Source organism: Brachyhypopomus gauderio, chromosome 1 (genome assembly GCF_052324685.1).
Source record: "Brachyhypopomus gauderio isolate BG-103 chromosome 1, BGAUD_0.2, whole genome shotgun sequence".
Lineage (NCBI taxonomy): Eukaryota > Metazoa > Chordata > Actinopteri > Gymnotiformes > Hypopomidae > Brachyhypopomus > Brachyhypopomus gauderio.
In genome coordinates this window covers 117,068-136,868 of record NC_135211.1, presented here as the reverse complement: position 1 = coordinate 136,868, position 19,801 = coordinate 117,068, and the positions used below count along the sequence as shown (strand labels likewise).

The 19,801-nt window shown below is 41.5% G+C and overlaps 20 non-coding genes across 20 annotated transcripts; 13 read left to right on the top strand and 7 right to left on the bottom strand.

The window, feature by feature from the left end:
- The first annotated feature begins 1,053 nt into the window (after nucleotides 1-1,053).
- Nucleotides 1,054-1,127, top strand: trnan-guu (transfer RNA asparagine (anticodon GUU)). The gene has a single exon. It is a non-coding gene; the product is annotated as a tRNA-Asn (tRNA).
- A 1,316-nt stretch (nucleotides 1,128-2,443) lies between these two features.
- On the top strand, nucleotides 2,444-2,517 carry trnan-guu (transfer RNA asparagine (anticodon GUU)). Its single transcript has one exon. It is a non-coding gene; the product is annotated as a tRNA-Asn (tRNA).
- Nucleotides 2,518-2,606: 89 nt separating this feature from the next.
- Nucleotides 2,607-2,679, bottom strand: trnak-cuu (transfer RNA lysine (anticodon CUU)). The gene has a single exon. It is a non-coding gene; the product is annotated as a tRNA-Lys (tRNA).
- Nucleotides 2,680-3,833: 1,154 nt separating this feature from the next.
- trnan-guu (transfer RNA asparagine (anticodon GUU)) lies at nucleotides 3,834-3,907 on the top strand. The gene has a single exon. It is a non-coding gene; the product is annotated as a tRNA-Asn (tRNA).
- An 89-nt stretch (nucleotides 3,908-3,996) lies between these two features.
- trnak-cuu (transfer RNA lysine (anticodon CUU)) lies at nucleotides 3,997-4,069 on the bottom strand. Its single transcript has one exon. It is a non-coding gene; the product is annotated as a tRNA-Lys (tRNA).
- Nucleotides 4,070-5,223: 1,154 nt separating this feature from the next.
- Nucleotides 5,224-5,297, top strand: trnan-guu (transfer RNA asparagine (anticodon GUU)). Its single transcript has one exon. It is a non-coding gene; the product is annotated as a tRNA-Asn (tRNA).
- A 1,316-nt stretch (nucleotides 5,298-6,613) lies between these two features.
- On the top strand, nucleotides 6,614-6,687 carry trnan-guu (transfer RNA asparagine (anticodon GUU)). The gene has a single exon. It is a non-coding gene; the product is annotated as a tRNA-Asn (tRNA).
- Nucleotides 6,688-8,003: 1,316 nt separating this feature from the next.
- Nucleotides 8,004-8,077, top strand: trnan-guu (transfer RNA asparagine (anticodon GUU)). The gene has a single exon. It is a non-coding gene; the product is annotated as a tRNA-Asn (tRNA).
- A 1,316-nt stretch (nucleotides 8,078-9,393) lies between these two features.
- Nucleotides 9,394-9,467, top strand: trnan-guu (transfer RNA asparagine (anticodon GUU)). Its single transcript has one exon. It is a non-coding gene; the product is annotated as a tRNA-Asn (tRNA).
- Nucleotides 9,468-10,783: 1,316 nt separating this feature from the next.
- Nucleotides 10,784-10,857, top strand: trnan-guu (transfer RNA asparagine (anticodon GUU)). The gene has a single exon. It is a non-coding gene; the product is annotated as a tRNA-Asn (tRNA).
- A 1,316-nt stretch (nucleotides 10,858-12,173) lies between these two features.
- trnan-guu (transfer RNA asparagine (anticodon GUU)) lies at nucleotides 12,174-12,247 on the top strand. The gene has a single exon. It is a non-coding gene; the product is annotated as a tRNA-Asn (tRNA).
- A 1,316-nt stretch (nucleotides 12,248-13,563) lies between these two features.
- Nucleotides 13,564-13,637, top strand: trnan-guu (transfer RNA asparagine (anticodon GUU)). The gene has a single exon. It is a non-coding gene; the product is annotated as a tRNA-Asn (tRNA).
- An 89-nt stretch (nucleotides 13,638-13,726) lies between these two features.
- Nucleotides 13,727-13,799, bottom strand: trnak-cuu (transfer RNA lysine (anticodon CUU)). Its single transcript has one exon. It is a non-coding gene; the product is annotated as a tRNA-Lys (tRNA).
- Nucleotides 13,800-14,953: 1,154 nt separating this feature from the next.
- On the top strand, nucleotides 14,954-15,027 carry trnan-guu (transfer RNA asparagine (anticodon GUU)). The gene has a single exon. It is a non-coding gene; the product is annotated as a tRNA-Asn (tRNA).
- Nucleotides 15,028-15,116: 89 nt separating this feature from the next.
- trnak-cuu (transfer RNA lysine (anticodon CUU)) lies at nucleotides 15,117-15,189 on the bottom strand. The gene has a single exon. It is a non-coding gene; the product is annotated as a tRNA-Lys (tRNA).
- A 1,317-nt stretch (nucleotides 15,190-16,506) lies between these two features.
- On the bottom strand, nucleotides 16,507-16,579 carry trnak-cuu (transfer RNA lysine (anticodon CUU)). Its single transcript has one exon. It is a non-coding gene; the product is annotated as a tRNA-Lys (tRNA).
- A 1,154-nt stretch (nucleotides 16,580-17,733) lies between these two features.
- On the top strand, nucleotides 17,734-17,807 carry trnan-guu (transfer RNA asparagine (anticodon GUU)). Its single transcript has one exon. It is a non-coding gene; the product is annotated as a tRNA-Asn (tRNA).
- An 89-nt stretch (nucleotides 17,808-17,896) lies between these two features.
- On the bottom strand, nucleotides 17,897-17,969 carry trnak-cuu (transfer RNA lysine (anticodon CUU)). The gene has a single exon. It is a non-coding gene; the product is annotated as a tRNA-Lys (tRNA).
- Nucleotides 17,970-19,123: 1,154 nt separating this feature from the next.
- trnan-guu (transfer RNA asparagine (anticodon GUU)) lies at nucleotides 19,124-19,197 on the top strand. The gene has a single exon. It is a non-coding gene; the product is annotated as a tRNA-Asn (tRNA).
- Nucleotides 19,198-19,286: 89 nt separating this feature from the next.
- On the bottom strand, nucleotides 19,287-19,359 carry trnak-cuu (transfer RNA lysine (anticodon CUU)). Its single transcript has one exon. It is a non-coding gene; the product is annotated as a tRNA-Lys (tRNA).
- Nucleotides 19,360-19,801: the final 442 nt, after the last annotated feature.

The window sequence follows — 19,801 nt, the reverse complement described above, 5'->3', positions numbered from 1 at the left end:
TCACCCTTAAACATTCACTAAACCTGGTGCATGATCTCACATCCCAGAGATTGAGAATCTGGCAAACTAACAATCGAACTGGTCAGGTAACAGCAGCATTTGAAGTGGGGTCAAAAAGGTACCATTAAAGGCACTTGACATCCCAGCTCAGTTTCGTTGCATAGCCTCTTTATAGTTGTTGAAAAAACGTTTTGTAGCGGAAGAAAACATTAATTTACTGGAAGACAATCCATTGATCACTCTTAATATCAAAGTAAAACATGTACTCTGTCCTGATAAAATTTTGAGCATGTGCATTTCACCTTGGGATTTAAAGTGTTTCCCTTTAGTCTGAGTACATCAGCTGAAGGCAGCTTAACTTCTTTTTTGGTTCTTGAAGTCTTTTTTTATTCTCATCCGAAAGGCATAGCCTATTCTGTTCCAGAAAACATTGGGGATTCCAATGTATCAATGACCTAGTTGGGAAAATAATTGCTGAACTCTGTAATGATCCTGATCTCAGCAGTACCAAGTGCCACAAAGGTCCACAAATCAGTTTACTCATGTATTTTATTGCCTATGGTTTGGTTTGTAAATGTGTGTTGGTGATATGGATGCATTCATGATAGCACATTTTCTGGACAAAATGCGTCTTGGAGCAGCTCCTGCAGTGCTTCCATCAAATCTGTTTTGAATAGGTTTTGGGTGCATTTTCACAAATAATTTCAAAAGCGTCTTATCTAAGACGACATAACCCTGCAACTGAAGGCAAGGGAGCTACACTGTGTAAACTGGTGAAAATCATACACATTCCGATGACTGGTGGACAAAAGGATCAAAACTTTGACAGGAAAAGGGTCTACAAACTGACCTTTTGTTTGAAGACCTGGAGGTCTTGACAAGTGAGAAATTGAAGGAAGGGCGAATTTTAGACAAGCTAGCAGAAAAGTGTGAGTGACATTGATGTTGCATCCTTTATGCATTGGCTCATTTCATCAAAAGCCAGCAAACAGGAGGAATGTGCTTGTTGGGTTTTTCTTTTGAGGAAGAACTATGTAAGCACAGCAGCATCTGGTCTCTGTGGCGCAATCGGTTAGCGCGTTCGGCTGTTAACCGAAAGGATGGTGGTTCGAGCCCACCCAGGGACGATGTATGTTCCTTTCTCTTCTTTTTTAGACGTATTTTGTGCAAACAGATTAACTAAATTTCAACATTTCACTCAAACAAATCAGCCTCTCGCCCAACATGGGGCTCGAACTCACGACCCTGAGATTAAGAGTCTCATGCTCTACCGACTGAGCTAGCCGGGCGATTTTTGTAGGACCCCAAAGGCACTTGCTGTCGCCACATGTTGACATGTTGAGCAGGACCTGAGCTATGTTTGTGGAATTTGTGCAGAAATTAAAGACCTTCACCCTTAAACATTCACTAAACCTGGTGCATGATCTCACATCCCAGAGATTGAGAATCTGGCAAACTAACAATCGAACTGGTCAGGTAACAGCAGCATTTGAAGTGGGGTCAAAAAGGTACCATTAAAGGCACTTGACATCCCAGCTCAGTTTCGTTGCATAGCCTCTTTATAGTTGTTGAAAAAACGTTTTGTAGCGGAAGAAAACATTAATTTACTGGAAGACAATCCATTGATCACTCTTAATATCAAAGTAAAACATGTACTCTGTCCTGATAAAATTTTGAGCATGTGCATTTCACCTTGGGATTTAAAGTGTTTCCCTTTAGTCTGAGTACATCAGCTGAAGGCAGCTTAACTTCTTTTTTGGTTCTTGAAGTCTTTTTTTATTCTCATCCGAAAGGCATAGCCTATTCTGTTCCAGAAAACATTGGGGATTCCAATGTATCAATGACCTAGTTGGGAAAATAATTGCTGAACTCTGTAATGATCCTGATCTCAGCAGTACCAAGTGCCACAAAGGTCCACAAATCAGTTTACTCATGTATTTTATTGCCTATGGTTTGGTTTGTAAATGTGTGTTGGTGATATGGATGCATTCATGATAGCACATTTTCTGGACAAAATGCGTCTTGGAGCAGCTCCTGCAGTGCTTCCATCAAATCTGTTTTGAATAGGTTTTGGGTGCATTTTCACAAATAATTTCAAAAGCGTCTTATCTAAGAGGACATAACCCTGCAACTGAAGGCAAGGGAGCTACACTGTGTAAACTGGTGAAAATCATACACATTCCGATGACTGGTGGACAAAAGGATCAAAACTTTGACAGGAAAAGGGTCTACAAACTGACCTTTTGTTTGAAGACCTGCAGGTCTTGACAAGTGAGAAATTGAAGGAAGGGCGAATTTTAGACAAGCTAGCAGAAAAGTGTGAGTGACATTGATGTTGCATCCTTTATGCATTGGCTCATTTCATCAAAAGCCAGCAAACAGGAGGAATGTGCTTGTTGGGTTTTTCTTTTGAGGAAGAACTATGTAAGCACAGCAGCATCTGGTCTCTGTGGCGCAATCGGTTAGCGCGTTCGGCTGTTAACCGAAAGGATGGTGGTTCGAGCCCACCCAGGGACGATGTATGTTCCTTTCTCTTCTTTTTTAGACGTATTTTGTGCAAACAGATTAACTAAATTTCAACATTTCACTCAAACAAATCAGCCTCTCGCCCAACGTGGGGCTCGAACTCACGACCCTGAGATTAAGAGTCTCATGCTCTACCGACTGAGCTAGCCGGGCGATTTTTGTAGGACCCCAAAGGCACTTGCTGTCGCCACATGTTGACATGTTGAGCAGGACCTGAGCTATGTTTGTGGAATTTGTGCAGAAACTAAAGACCTTCACCCTTAAACATTCACTAAACCTGGTGCATGATCTCACATCCCAGAGATTGAGAATCTGGCAAACTAACAATCGAACTGGTCAGGTAACAGCAGCATTTGAAGTGGGGTCAAAAATGTACCATTAAAGGCACTTGACATCTCAGCTCAGTTTCGTTGCATAGCCTCTTTATAGTTGTTGAAAAAACGTTTTGTAGCGGAAGAAAACATTAATTTACAGGAAGACAATCTAGTGATCGCTCTTAATATCAAAGTAAAACATGTACTCTGTCCTGATAAAATTTTGAGCATGTGCATTTCACCTTGGGATTTAAAGTGTTTCCCTTTAGTCTGAGTACATCAGCTGAAGGCAGCTTAACTTCTTTTTTGGTTCTTGAAGTCTTTTTTTATTCTCATCCGAAAGGCATAGCCTATTCTGTTCCAGAAAACATTGGGGATTCCAATGTATCAATGACCTAGTTGGGAAAATAATTGCTGAACTCTGTAATGATCCTGATCTCAGCAGTACCAAGTGCCACAAAGGTCCACAAATCAGTTTACTCATGTATTTTATTGCCTATGGTTTGGTTTGTAAATGTGTGTTGGTGATATGGATGCATTCATGATAGCACATTTTCTGGACAAAATGCGTCTTGGAGCAGCTCCTGCAGTGCTTCCATCAAATCTGTTTTGAATAGGTTTTGGGTGCATTTTCACAAATAATTTCAAAAGCGTCTTATCTAAGAGGACATAACCCTGCAACTGAAGGCAAGGGAGCTACACTGTGTAAACTGGTGAAAATCATACACATTCCGATGACTGGTGGACAAAAGGATCAAAACTTTGACAGGAAAAGGGTCTACAAACTGACCTTTTGTTTGAAGACCTGCAGGTCTTGACAAGTGAGAAATTGAAGGAAGGGCGAATTTTAGACAAGCTAGCAGAAAAGTGTGAGTGACATTGATGTTGCATCCTTTATGCATTGGCTCATTTCATCAAAAGCCAGCAAACAGGAGGAATGTGCTTGTTGGGTTTTTCTTTTGAGGAAGAACTATGTAAGCACAGCAGCATCTGGTCTCTGTGGCGCAATCGGTTAGCGCGTTCGGCTGTTAACCGAAAGGATGGTGGTTCGAGCCCACCCAGGGACGATGTATGTTCCTTTCTCTTCTTTTTTAGACGTATTTTGTGCAAACAGATTAACTAAATTTCAACATTTCACTCAAACAAATCAGCCTCTCGCCCAACGTGGGGCTCGAACCCACGACCCTGAGATTAAGAGTCTCATGCTCTACCGACTGAGCTAGCCGGGCGATTTTTGTAGGACCCCAAAGGCACTTGCTGTCGCCACATGTTGACATGTTGAGCAGGACCTGAGCTATGTTTGTGGAATTTGTGCAGAAATTAAAGACCTTCACCCTTAAACATTCACTAAACCTGGTGCATGATCTCACATCCCAGAGATTGAGAATCTGGCAAACTAACAATCGAACTGGTCAGGTAACAGCAGCATTTGAAGTGGGGTCAAAAAGGTACCATTAAAGGCACTTGACATCCCAGCTCAGTTTCGTTGCATAGCCTCTTTATAGTTGTTGAAAAAACGTTTTGTAGCGGAAGAAAACATTAATTTACTGGAAGACAATCCAGTGATCGCTCTTAATATCAAAGTAAAACATGTACTCTGTCCTGATAAAATTTTGAGCATGTGCATTTCACCTTGGGATTTAAAGTGTTTCCCTTTAGTCTGAGTACATCAGCTGAAGGCAGCTTAACTTCTTTTTTGGTTCTTGAAGTCTTTTTTTATTCTCATCCGAAAGGCATAGCCTATTCTGTTCCAGAAAACATTGGGGATTCCAATGTATCAATGACCTAGTTGGGAAAATAATTGCTGAACTCTGTTATGATCCTGATCTCAGCAGTACCAAGTGCCACAAAGGTCCACAAATCAGTTTACTCATGTATTTTATTGCCTATGGTTTGGTTTGTAAATGTGTGTTGGTGATATGGATGCATTCATGATAGCACATTTTCTGGACAAAATGCGTCTTGGAGCAGCTCCTGCAGTGCTTCCATCAAATCTGTTTTGAATAGGTTTTGGGTGCATTTTCACAAATAATTTCAAAAGCGTCTTATCTAAGACGACATAACCCTGCAACTGAAGGCAAGGGAGCTACACTGTGTAAACTGGTGAAAATCATACACATTCCGATGACTGGTGGACAAAAGGATCAAAACTTTGACAGGAAAAGGGTCTACAAACTGACCTTTTGTTTGAAGACCTGGAGGTCTTGACAAGTGAGAAATTGAAGGAAGGGCGAATTTTAGACAAGCTAGCAGAAAAGTGTGAGTGACATTGATGTTGCATCCTTTATGCATTGGCTCATTTCATCAAAAGCCAGCAAACAGGAGGAATGTGCTTGTTGGGTTTTTCTTTTGAGGAAGAACTATGTAAGCACAGCAGCATCTGGTCTCTGTGGCGCAATCGGTTAGCGCGTTCGGCTGTTAACCGAAAGGATGGTGGTTCGAGCCCACCCAGGGACGATGTATGTTCCTTTCTCTTCTTTTTTAGACGTATTTTGTGCAAACAGATTAACTAAATTTCAACATTTCACTCAAACAAATCAGCCTCTCGCCCAACATGGGGCTCGAACTCACGACCCTGAGATTAAGAGTCTCATGCTCTACCGACTGAGCTAGCCGGGCGATTTTTGTAGGACCCCAAAGGCACTTGCTGTCGCCACATGTTGACATGTTGAGCAGGACCTGAGCTATGTTTGTGGAATTTGTGCAGAAATTAAAGACCTTCACCCTTAAACATTCACTAAACCTGGTGCATGATCTCACATCCCAGAGATTGAGAATCTGGCAAACTAACAATCGAACTGGTCAGGTAACAGCAGCATTTGAAGTGGGGTCAAAAAGGTACCATTAAAGGCACTTGACATCCCAGCTCAGTTTCGTTGCATAGCCTCTTTATAGTTGTTGAAAAAACGTTTTGTAGCGGAAGAAAACATTAATTTACTGGAAGACAATCCATTGATCACTCTTAATATCAAAGTAAAACATGTACTCTGTCCTGATAAAATTTTGAGCATGTGCATTTCACCTTGGGATTTAAAGTGTTTCCCTTTAGTCTGAGTACATCAGCTGAAGGCAGCTTAACTTCTTTTTTGGTTCTTGAAGTCTTTTTTTATTCTCATCCGAAAGGCATAGCCTATTCTGTTCCAGAAAACATTGGGGATTCCAATGTATCAATGACCTAGTTGGGAAAATAATTGCTGAACTCTGTAATGATCCTGATCTCAGCAGTACCAAGTGCCACAAAGGTCCACAAATCAGTTTACTCATGTATTTTATTGCCTATGGTTTGGTTTGTAAATGTGTGTTGGTGATATGGATGCATTCATGATAGCACATTTTCTGGACAAAATGCGTCTTGGAGCAGCTCCTGCAGTGCTTCCATCAAATCTGTTTTGAATAGGTTTTGGGTGCATTTTCACAAATAATTTCAAAAGCGTCTTATCTAAGACGACATAACCCTGCAACTGAAGGCAAGGGAGCTACACTGTGTAAACTGGTGAAAATCATACACATTCCGATGACTGGTGGACAAAAGGATCAAAACTTTGACAGGAAAAGGGTCTACAAACTGACCTTTTGTTTGAAGACCTGGAGGTCTTGACAAGTGAGAAATTGAAGGAAGGGCGAATTTTAGACAAGCTAGCAGAAAAGTGTGAGTGACATTGATGTTGCATCCTTTATGCATTGGCTCATTTCATCAAAAGCCAGCAAACAGGAGGAATGTGCTTGTTGGGTTTTTCTTTTGAGGAAGAACTATGTAAGCACAGCAGCATCTGGTCTCTGTGGCGCAATCGGTTAGCGCGTTCGGCTGTTAACCGAAAGGATGGTGGTTCGAGCCCACCCAGGGACGATGTATGTTCCTTTCTCTTCTTTTTTAGACGTATTTTGTGCAAACAGATTAACTAAATTTCAACATTTCACTCAAACAAATCAGCCTCTCGCCCAACATGGGGCTCGAACTCACGACCCTGAGATTAAGAGTCTCATGCTCTACCGACTGAGCTAGCCGGGCGATTTTTGTAGGACCCCAAAGGCACTTGCTGTCGCCACATGTTGACATGTTGAGCAGGACCTGAGCTATGTTTGTGGAATTTGTGCAGAAATTAAAGACCTTCACCCTTAAACATTCACTAAACCTGGTGCATGATCTCACATCCCAGAGATTGAGAATCTGGCAAACTAACAATCGAACTGGTCAGGTAACAGCAGCATTTGAAGTGGGGTCAAAAAGGTACCATTAAAGGCACTTGACATCCCAGCTCAGTTTCGTTGCATAGCCTCTTTATAGTTGTTGAAAAAACGTTTTGTAGCGGAAGAAAACATTAATTTACTGGAAGACAATCCAGTGATCGCTCTTAATATCAAAGTAAAACATGTACTCTGTCCTGATAAAATTTTGAGCATGTGCATTTCACCTTGGGATTTAAAGTGTTTCCCTTTAGTCTGAGTACATCAGCTGAAGGCAGCTTAACTTCTTTTTTGGTTCTTGAAGTCTTTTTTTATTCTCATCCGAAAGGCATAGCCTATTCTGTTCCAGAAAACATTGGGGATTCCAATGTATCAATGACCTAGTTGGGAAAATAATTGCTGAACTCTGTTATGATCCTGATCTCAGCAGTACCAAGTGCCACAAAGGTCCACAAATCAGTTTACTCATGTATTTTATTGCCTATGGTTTGGTTTGTAAATGTGTGTTGGTGATATGGATGCATTCATGATAGCACATTTTCTGGACAAAATGCGTCTTGGAGCAGCTCCTGCAGTGCTTCCATCAAATCTGTTTTGAATAGGTTTTGGGTGCATTTTCACAAATAATTTCAAAAGCGTCTTATCTAAGACGACATAACCCTGCAACTGAAGGCAAGGGAGCTACACTGTGTAAACTGGTGAAAATCATACACATTCCGATGACTGGTGGACAAAAGGATCAAAACTTTGACAGGAAAAGGGTCTACAAACTGACCTTTTGTTTGAAGACCTGGAGGTCTTGACAAGTGAGAAATTGAAGGAAGGGCGAATTTTAGACAAGCTAGCAGAAAAGTGTGAGTGACATTGATGTTGCATCCTTTATGCATTGGCTCATTTCATCAAAAGCCAGCAAACAGGAGGAATGTGCTTGTTGGGTTTTTCTTTTGAGGAAGAACTATGTAAGCACAGCAGCATCTGGTCTCTGTGGCGCAATCGGTTAGCGCGTTCGGCTGTTAACCGAAAGGATGGTGGTTCGAGCCCACCCAGGGACGATGTATGTTCCTTTCTCTTCTTTTTTAGACGTATTTTGTGCAAACAGATTAACTAAATTTCAACATTTCACTCAAACAAATCAGCCTCTCGCCCAACATGGGGCTCGAACTCACGACCCTGAGATTAAGAGTCTCATGCTCTACCGACTGAGCTAGCCGGGCGATTTTTGTAGGACCCCAAAGGCACTTGCTGTCGCCACATGTTGACATGTTGAGCAGGACCTGAGCTATGTTTGTGGAATTTGTGCAGAAATTAAAGACCTTCACCCTTAAACATTCACTAAACCTGGTGCATGATCTCACATCCCAGAGATTGAGAATCTGGCAAACTAACAATCGAACTGGTCAGGTAACAGCAGCATTTGAAGTGGGGTCAAAAAGGTACCATTAAAGGCACTTGACATCCCAGCTCAGTTTCGTTGCATAGCCTCTTTATAGTTGTTGAAAAAACGTTTTGTAGCGGAAGAAAACATTAATTTACTGGAAGACAATCCATTGATCACTCTTAATATCAAAGTAAAACATGTACTCTGTCCTGATAAAATTTTGAGCATGTGCATTTCACCTTGGGATTTAAAGTGTTTCCCTTTAGTCTGAGTACATCAGCTGAAGGCAGCTTAACTTCTTTTTTGGTTCTTGAAGTCTTTTTTTATTCTCATCCGAAAGGCATAGCCTATTCTGTTCCAGAAAACATTGGGGATTCCAATGTATCAATGACCTAGTTGGGAAAATAATTGCTGAACTCTGTAATGATCCTGATCTCAGCAGTACCAAGTGCCACAAAGGTCCACAAATCAGTTTACTCATGTATTTTATTGCCTATGGTTTGGTTTGTAAATGTGTGTTGGTGATATGGATGCATTCATGATAGCACATTTTCTGGACAAAATGCGTCTTGGAGCAGCTCCTGCAGTGCTTCCATCAAATCTGTTTTGAATAGGTTTTGGGTGCATTTTCACAAATAATTTCAAAAGCGTCTTATCTAAGACGACATAACCCTGCAACTGAAGGCAAGGGAGCTACACTGTGTAAACTGGTGAAAATCATACACATTCCGATGACTGGTGGACAAAAGGATCAAAACTTTGACAGGAAAAGGGTCTACAAACTGACCTTTTGTTTGAAGACCTGGAGGTCTTGACAAGTGAGAAATTGAAGGAAGGGCGAATTTTAGACAAGCTAGCAGAAAAGTGTGAGTGACATTGATGTTGCATCCTTTATGCATTGGCTCATTTCATCAAAAGCCAGCAAACAGGAGGAATGTGCTTGTTGGGTTTTTCTTTTGAGGAAGAACTATGTAAGCACAGCAGCATCTGGTCTCTGTGGCGCAATCGGTTAGCGCGTTCGGCTGTTAACCGAAAGGATGGTGGTTCGAGCCCACCCAGGGACGATGTATGTTCCTTTCTCTTCTTTTTTAGACGTATTTTGTGCAAACAGATTAACTAAATTTCAACATTTCACTCAAACAAATCAGCCTCTCGCCCAACATGGGGCTCGAACTCACGACCCTGAGATTAAGAGTCTCATGCTCTACCGACTGAGCTAGCCGGGCGATTTTTGTAGGACCCCAAAGGCACTTGCTGTCGCCACATGTTGACATGTTGAGCAGGACCTGAGCTATGTTTGTGGAATTTGTGCAGAAATTAAAGACCTTCACCCTTAAACATTCACTAAACCTGGTGCATGATCTCACATCCCAGAGATTGAGAATCTGGCAAACTAACAATCGAACTGGTCAGGTAACAGCAGCATTTGAAGTGGGGTCAAAAAGGTACCATTAAAGGCACTTGACATCCCAGCTCAGTTTCGTTGCATAGCCTCTTTATAGTTGTTGAAAAAACGTTTTGTAGCGGAAGAAAACATTAATTTACTGGAAGACAATCCAGTGATCGCTCTTAATATCAAAGTAAAACATGTACTCTGTCCTGATAAAATTTTGAGCATGTGCATTTCACCTTGGGATTTAAAGTGTTTCCCTTTAGTCTGAGTACATCAGCTGAAGGCAGCTTAACTTCTTTTTTGGTTCTTGAAGTCTTTTTTTATTCTCATCCGAAAGGCATAGCCTATTCTGTTCCAGAAAACATTGGGGATTCCAATGTATCAATGACCTAGTTGGGAAAATAATTGCTGAACTCTGTTATGATCCTGATCTCAGCAGTACCAAGTGCCACAAAGGTCCACAAATCAGTTTACTCATGTATTTTATTGCCTATGGTTTGGTTTGTAAATGTGTGTTGGTGATATGGATGCATTCATGATAGCACATTTTCTGGACAAAATGCGTCTTGGAGCAGCTCCTGCAGTGCTTCCATCAAATCTGTTTTGAATAGGTTTTGGGTGCATTTTCACAAATAATTTCAAAAGCGTCTTATCTAAGACGACATAACCCTGCAACTGAAGGCAAGGGAGCTACACTGTGTAAACTGGTGAAAATCATACACATTCCGATGACTGGTGGACAAAAGGATCAAAACTTTGACAGGAAAAGGGTCTACAAACTGACCTTTTGTTTGAAGACCTGGAGGTCTTGACAAGTGAGAAATTGAAGGAAGGGCGAATTTTAGACAAGCTAGCAGAAAAGTGTGAGTGACATTGATGTTGCATCCTTTATGCATTGGCTCATTTCATCAAAAGCCAGCAAACAGGAGGAATGTGCTTGTTGGGTTTTTCTTTTGAGGAAGAACTATGTAAGCACAGCAGCATCTGGTCTCTGTGGCGCAATCGGTTAGCGCGTTCGGCTGTTAACCGAAAGGATGGTGGTTCGAGCCCACCCAGGGACGATGTATGTTCCTTTCTCTTCTTTTTTAGACGTATTTTGTGCAAACAGATTAACTAAATTTCAACATTTCACTCAAACAAATCAGCCTCTCGCCCAACATGGGGCTCGAACTCACGACCCTGAGATTAAGAGTCTCATGCTCTACCGACTGAGCTAGCCGGGCGATTTTTGTAGGACCCCAAAGGCACTTGCTGTCGCCACATGTTGACATGTTGAGCAGGACCTGAGCTATGTTTGTGGAATTTGTGCAGAAATTAAAGACCTTCACCCTTAAACATTCACTAAACCTGGTGCATGATCTCACATCCCAGAGATTGAGAATCTGGCAAACTAACAATCGAACTGGTCAGGTAACAGCAGCATTTGAAGTGGGGTCAAAAAGGTACCATTAAAGGCACTTGACATCCCAGCTCAGTTTCGTTGCATAGCCTCTTTATAGTTGTTGAAAAAACGTTTTGTAGCGGAAGAAAACATTAATTTACTGGAAGACAATCCATTGATCACTCTTAATATCAAAGTAAAACATGTACTCTGTCCTGATAAAATTTTGAGCATGTGCATTTCACCTTGGGATTTAAAGTGTTTCCCTTTAGTCTGAGTACATCAGCTGAAGGCAGCTTAACTTCTTTTTTGGTTCTTGAAGTCTTTTTTTATTCTCATCCGAAAGGCATAGCCTATTCTGTTCCAGAAAACATTGGGGATTCCAATGTATCAATGACCTAGTTGGGAAAATAATTGCTGAACTCTGTAATGATCCTGATCTCAGCAGTACCAAGTGCCACAAAGGTCCACAAATCAGTTTACTCATGTATTTTATTGCCTATGGTTTGGTTTGTAAATGTGTGTTGGTGATATGGATGCATTCATGATAGCACATTTTCTGGACAAAATGCGTCTTGGAGCAGCTCCTGCAGTGCTTCCATCAAATCTGTTTTGAATAGGTTTTGGGTGCATTTTCACAAATAATTTCAAAAGCGTCTTATCTAAGACGACATAACCCTGCAACTGAAGGCAAGGGAGCTACACTGTGTAAACTGGTGAAAATCATACACATTCCGATGACTGGTGGACAAAAGGATCAAAACTTTGACAGGAAAAGGGTCTACAAACTGACCTTTTGTTTGAAGACCTGGAGGTCTTGACAAGTGAGAAATTGAAGGAAGGGCGAATTTTAGACAAGCTAGCAGAAAAGTGTGAGTGACATTGATGTTGCATCCTTTATGCATTGGCTCATTTCATCAAAAGCCAGCAAACAGGAGGAATGTGCTTGTTGGGTTTTTCTTTTGAGGAAGAACTATGTAAGCACAGCAGCATCTGGTCTCTGTGGCGCAATCGGTTAGCGCGTTCGGCTGTTAACCGAAAGGATGGTGGTTCGAGCCCACCCAGGGACGATGTATGTTCCTTTCTCTTCTTTTTTAGACGTATTTTGTGCAAACAGATTAACTAAATTTCAACATTTCACTCAAACAAATCAGCCTCTCGCCCAACATGGGGCTCGAACTCACGACCCTGAGATTAAGAGTCTCATGCTCTACCGACTGAGCTAGCCGGGCGATTTTTGTAGGACCCCAAAGGCACTTGCTGTCGCCACATGTTGACATGTTGAGCAGGACCTGAGCTATGTTTGTGGAATTTGTGCAGAAATTAAAGACCTTCACCCTTAAACATTCACTAAACCTGGTGCATGATCTCACATCCCAGAGATTGAGAATCTGGCAAACTAACAATCGAACTGGTCAGGTAACAGCAGCATTTGAAGTGGGGTCAAAAAGGTACCATTAAAGGCACTTGACATCCCAGCTCAGTTTCGTTGCATAGCCTCTTTATAGTTGTTGAAAAAACGTTTTGTAGCGGAAGAAAACATTAATTTACTGGAAGACAATCCATTGATCACTCTTAATATCAAAGTAAAACATGTACTCTGTCCTGATAAAATTTTGAGCATGTGCATTTCACCTTGGGATTTAAAGTGTTTCCCTTTAGTCTGAGTACATCAGCTGAAGGCAGCTTAACTTCTTTTTTGGTTCTTGAAGTCTTTTTTTATTCTCATCCGAAAGGCATAGCCTATTCTGTTCCAGAAAACATTGGGGATTCCAATGTATCAATGACCTAGTTGGGAAAATAATTGCTGAACTCTGTAATGATCCTGATCTCAGCAGTACCAAGTGCCACAAAGGTCCACAAATCAGTTTACTCATGTATTTTATTGCCTATGGTTTGGTTTGTAAATGTGTGTTGGTGATATGGATGCATTCATGATAGCACATTTTCTGGACAAAATGCGTCTTGGAGCAGCTCCTGCAGTGCTTCCATCAAATCTGTTTTGAATAGGTTTTGGGTGCATTTTCACAAATAATTTCAAAAGCGTCTTATCTAAGAGGACATAACCCTGCAACTGAAGGCAAGGGAGCTACACTGTGTAAACTGGTGAAAATCATACACATTCCGATGACTGGTGGACAAAAGGATCAAAACTTTGACAGGAAAAGGGTCTACAAACTGACCTTTTGTTTGAAGACCTGCAGGTCTTGACAAGTGAGAAATTGAAGGAAGGGCGAATTTTAGACAAGCTAGCAGAAAAGTGTGAGTGACATTGATGTTGCATCCTTTATGCATTGGCTCATTTCATCAAAAGCCAGCAAACAGGAGGAATGTGCTTGTTGGGTTTTTCTTTTGAGGAAGAACTATGTAAGCACAGCAGCATCTGGTCTCTGTGGCGCAATCGGTTAGCGCGTTCGGCTGTTAACCGAAAGGATGGTGGTTCGAGCCCACCCAGGGACGATGTATGTTCCTTTCTCTTCTTTTTTAGACGTATTTTGTGCAAACAGATTAACTAAATTTCAACATTTCACTCAAACAAATCAGCCTCTCGCCCAACGTGGGGCTCGAACCCACGACCCTGAGATTAAGAGTCTCATGCTCTACCGACTGAGCTAGCCGGGCGATTTTTGTAGAACCCCAAAGGCACTTGCTGTCGCCACATGTTGACATGTTGAGCAGGACCTGAGCTATGTTTGTGGAATTTGTGCAGAAATTAAAGACCTTCACCCTTAAACATTCACTAAACCTGGTGCATGATCTCACATCCCAGAGATTGAGAATCTGGCAAACTAACAATCGAACTGGTCAGGTAACAGCAGCATTTGAAGTGGGGTCAAAAAGGTACCATTAAAGGCACTTGACATCCCAGCTCAGTTTCGTTGCATAGCCTCTTTATAGTTGTTGAAAAAACGTTTTGTAGCGGAAGAAAACATTAATTTACTGGAAGACAATCCAGTGATCGCTCTTAATATCAAAGTAAAACATGTACTCTGTCCTGATAAAATTTTGAGCATGTGCATTTCACCTTGGGATTTAAAGTGTTTCCCTTTAGTCTGAGTACATCAGCTGAAGGCAGCTTAACTTCTTTTTTGGTTCTTGAAGTCTTTTTTTATTCTCATCCGAAAGGCATAGCCTATTCTGTTCCAGAAAACATTGGGGATTCCAATGTATCAATGACCTAGTTGGGAAAATAATTGCTGAACTCTGTTATGATCCTGATCTCAGCAGTACCAAGTGCCACAAAGGTCCACAAATCAGTTTACTCATGTATTTTATTGCCTATGGTTTGGTTTGTAAATGTGTGTTGGTGATATGGATGCATTCATGATAGCACATTTTCTGGACAAAATGCGTCTTGGAGCAGCTCCTGCAGTGCTTCCATCAAATCTGTTTTGAATAGGTTTTGGGTGCATTTTCACAAATAATTTCAAAAGCGTCTTATCTAAGACGACATAACCCTGCAACTGAAGGCAAGGGAGCTACACTGTGTAAACTGGTGAAAATCATACACATTCCGATGACTGGTGGACAAAAGGATCAAAACTTTGACAGGAAAAGGGTCTACAAACTGACCTTTTGTTTGAAGACCTGGAGGTCTTGACAAGTGAGAAATTGAAGGAAGGGCGAATTTTAGACAAGCTAGCAGAAAAGTGTGAGTGACATTGATGTTGCATCCTTTATGCATTGGCTCATTTCATCAAAAGCCAGCAAACAGGAGGAATGTGCTTGTTGGGTTTTTCTTTTGAGGAAGAACTATGTAAGCACAGCAGCATCTGGTCTCTGTGGCGCAATCGGTTAGCGCGTTCGGCTGTTAACCGAAAGGATGGTGGTTCGAGCCCACCCAGGGACGATGTATGTTCCTTTCTCTTCTTTTTTAGACGTATTTTGTGCAAACAGATTAACTAAATTTCAACATTTCACTCAAACAAATCAGCCTCTCGCCCAACGTGGGGCTCGAACCCACGACCCTGAGATTAAGAGTCTCATGCTCTACCGACTGAGCTAGCCGGGCGATTTTTGTAGGACCCCAAAGGCACTTGCTGTCGCCACATGTTGACATGTTGAGCAGGACCTGAGCTATGTTTGTGGAATTTGTGCAGAAACTAAAGACCTTCACCCTTAAACATTCACTAAACCTGGTGCATGATCTCACATCCCAGAGATTGAGAATCTGGCAAACTAACAATGGAACTGGTCAGGTAACAGCAGCATTTGAAGTGGGGTCAAAAATGTACCATTAAAGGCACTTGACATCTCAGCTCAGTTTCGTTGCATAGCCTCTTTATAGTTGTTGAAAAAACGTTTTGTAGCGGAAGAAAACATTAATTTACTGGAAGACAATCTAGTGATCGCTCTTAATATCAAAGTAAAACATGTACTCTGTCCTGATAAAATTTTGAGCATGTGCATTTCACCTTGGGATTTAAAGTGTTTCCCTTTAGTCTGAGTACATCAGCTGAAGGCAGCTTAACTTCTTTTTTGGTTCTTGAAGTCTTTTTTTATTCTCATCCGAAAGGCATAGCCTATTCTGTTCCAGAAAACATTGGGGATTCCAATGTATCAATGACCTAGTTGGGAAAATAATTGCTGAACTCTGTTATGATCCTGATCTCAGCAGTACCAAGTGCCACAAAGGTCCACAAATCAGTTTACTCATGTATTTTATTGCCTATGGTTTGGTTTGTAAATGTGTGTTGGTGATATGGATGCATTCATGATAGCACATTTTCTGGACAAAATGCGTCTTGGAGCAGCTCCTGCAGTGCTTCCATCAAATCTGTTTTGAATAGGTTTTGGGTGCATTTTCACAAATAATTTCAAAAGCGTCTTATCTAAGACGACATAACCCTGCAACTGAAGGCAAGGGAGCTACACTGTGTAAACTGGTGAAAATCATACACATTCCGATGACTGGTGGACAAAAGGATCAAAACTTTGACAGGAAAAGGGTCTACAAACTGACCTTTTGTTTGAAGACCTGGAGGTCTTGACAAGTGAGAAATTGAAGGAAGGGCGAATTTTAGACAAGCTAGCAGAAAAGTGTGAGTGACATTGATGTTGCATCCTTTATGCATTGGCTCATTTCATCAAAAGCCAGCAAACAGGAGGAATGTGCTTGTTGGGTTTTTCTTTTGAGGAAGAACTATGTAAGCACAGCAGGATCTGGTCTCTGTGGTGCAATCGGTTAGCGCGTTCGGCTGTTAACCGAAAGGATGGTGGTTCGAGCCCACCCAGGGACGATGTATGTTCCTTTCTCTTCTTTTTTAGACGTATTTTGTGCAAACAGATTAACTAAATTTCAACATTTCACTCAAACAAATCAGCCTCTCGCCCAACGTGGGGCTCGAACCCACGACCCTGAGATTAAGAGTCTCATGCTCTACCGACTGAGCTAGCCGGGCGATTTTTGTAGGACCCCAAAGGCACTTGCTGTCGCCACATGTTGACATGTTGAGCAGGACCTGAGCTATGTTTGTGGAATTTGTGCAGAAACTAAAGACCTTCACCCTTAAACATTCACTAAACCTGGTGCATGATCTCACATCCCAGAGATTGAGAATCTGGCAAACTAACAATGGAACTGGTCAGGTAACAGCAGCATTTGAAGTGGGGTCAAAAATGTACCATTAAAGGCACTTGACATCTCAGCTCAGTTTCGTTGCATAGCCTCTTTATAGTTGTTGAAAAAACGTTTTGTAGCGGAAGAAAACATTAATTTACTGGAAGACAATCTAGTGATCGCTCTTAATATCAAAGTAAAACATGTACTCTGTCCTGATAAAATTTTGAGCATGTGCATTTCACCTTGGGATTTAAAGTGTTTCCCTTTAGTCTGAGTACATCAGCTGAAGGCAGCTTAACTTCTTTTTTGGTTCTTGAAGTCTTTTTTTATTCTCATCCGAAAGGCATAGCCTATTCTGTTCCAGAAAACATTGGGGATTCCAATGTATCAATGACCTAGTTGGGAAAATAATTGCTGAACTCTGTTATGATCCTGATCTCAGCAGTACCAAGTGCCACAAAGGTCCACAAATCAGTTTACTCATGTATTTTATTGCCTATGGTTTGGTTTGTAAATGTGTGTTGGTGATATGGATGCATTCATGATAGCACATTTTCTGGACAAAATGCGTCTTGGAGCAGCTCCTGCAGTGCTTCCATCAAATCTGTTTTGAATAGGTTTTGGGTGCATTTTCACAAATAATTTCAAAAGCGTCTTATCTAAGAGGACATAACCCTGCAACTGAAAGCAAGGGAGCTACACTGTGTAAACTGGTGAAAATCATACACATTCCGATGACTGGTGGACAAAAGGATCAAAACTTTGACAGGAAAAGGGTCTACAAACTGACCTTTTGTTTGAAGACCTGCAGGTCTTGACAAGTGAGAAATTGAAGGAAGGGCGAATTTTAGACAAGCTAGCAGAAAAGTGTGAGTGACATTGATGTTGCATCCTTTATGCATTGGCTCATTTCATCAAAAGCCAGCAAACAGGAGGAATGTGCTTGTTGGGTTTTTCTTTTGAGGAAGAACTATGTAAGCACAGCAGCATCTGGTCTCTGTGGCGCAATCGGTTAGCGCGTTCGGCTGTTAACCGAAAGGATGGTGGTTCGAGCCCACCCAGGGACGATGTATGTTCCTTTCTCTTCTTTTTTAGACGTATTTTGTGCAAACAGATTAACTAAATTTCAACATTTCACTCAAACAAATCAGCCTCTCGCCCAACGTGGGGCTCGAACCCACGACCCTGAGATTAAGAGTCTCATGCTCTACCGACTGAGCTAGCCGGGCGATTTTTGTAGGACCCCAAAGGCACTTGCTGTCGCCACATGTTGACATGTTGAGCAGGACCTGAGCTATGTTTGTGGAATTTGTGCAGAAACTAAAGACCTTCACCCTTAAACATTCACTAAACCTGGTGCATGATCTCACATCCCAGAGATTGAGAATCTGGCAAACTAACAATCGAACTGGTCAGGTAACAGCAGCATTTGAAGTGGGGTCAAAAATGTACCATTAAAGGCACTTGACATCTCAGCTCAGTTTCGTTGCATAGCCTCTTTATAGTTGTTGAAAAAACGTTTTGTAGCGGAAGAAAACATTAATTTACTGGAAGACAATCTAGTGATCGCTCTTAATATCAAAGTAAAACATGTACTCTGTCCTGATAAAATTTTGAGCATGTGCATTTCACCTTGGGATTTAAAGTGTTTCCCTTTAGTCTGAGTACATCAGCTGAAGGCAGCTTAACTTCTTTTTTGGTTCTTGAAGTCTTTTTTTATTCTCATCCGAAAGGCATAGCCTATTCTGTTCCAGAAAACATTGGGGATTCCAATGTATCAATGACCTAGTTGGGAAAATAATTGCTGAACTCTGTTATGATCCTGATCTCAGCAGTACCAAGTGCCACAAAGGTCCACAAATCAGTTTACTCATGTATTTTATTGCCTATGGTTTGGTTTGTAAATGTGTGTTGGTGATATGGATGCATTCATGATAGCACATTTTCTGGACAAAATGCGTCTTGGAGCAGCTCCTGCAGTGCTTCCATCAAATCTGTTTTGAATAGGTTTTGGGTGCATTTTCACAAATAATTTCAAAAGCGTCTTATCTAAGACGACATAACCCTGCAACTGAAGGCAAGGGAGCTACACTGTGTAAACTGGTGAAAATCATACACATTCCGATGACTGGTGGACAAAAGGATCAAAACTTTGACAGGAAAAGGGTCTACAAACTGACCTTTTGTTTGAAGACCTGGAGGTCTTGACAAGTGAGAAATTGAAGGAAGGGCGAATTTTAGACAAGCTAGCAGAAAAGTGTGAGTGACATTGATGTTGCATCCTTTATGCATTGGCTCATTTCATCAAAAGCCAGCAAACAGGAGGAATGTGCTTGTTGGGTTTTTCTTTTGAGGAAGAACTATGTAAGCACAGCAGCATCTGGTCTCTGTGGCGCAATCGGTTAGCGCGTTCGGCTGTTAACCGAAAGGATGGTGGTTCGAGCCCACCCAGGGACGATGTATGTTCCTTTCTCTTCTTTTTTAGACGTATTTTGTGCAAACAGATTAACTAAATTTCAACATTTCACTCAAACAAATCAGCCTCTCGCCCAACGTGGGGCTCGAACCCACGACCCTGAGATTAAGAGTCTCATGCTCTACCGACTGAGCTAGCCGGGCGATTTTTGTAGGACCCCAAAGGCACTTGCTGTCGCCACATGTTGACATGTTGAGCAGGACCTGAGCTATGTTTGTGGAACTTGTGCAGAAACTAAAGACCTTCACCCTTAAACATTCACTAAACCTGGTGCATGATCTCACATCCCAGAGATTGAGAATCTGGCAAACTAACAATCGAACTGGTCAGGTAACAGCAGCATTTGAAGTGGGGTCAAAAATGTACCATTAAAGGCACTTGACATCTCAGCTCAGTTTCGTTGCATAGCCTCTTTATAGTTGTTGAAAAAACGTTTTGTAGCGGAAGAAAACATTAATTTACTGGAAGACAATCTAGTGATCGCTCTTAATATCAAAGTAAAACATGTACTCTGTCCTGATAAAATTTTGAGCATGTGCATTTCACCTTGGGATTTAAAGTGTTTCCCTTTAGTCTGAGTACATC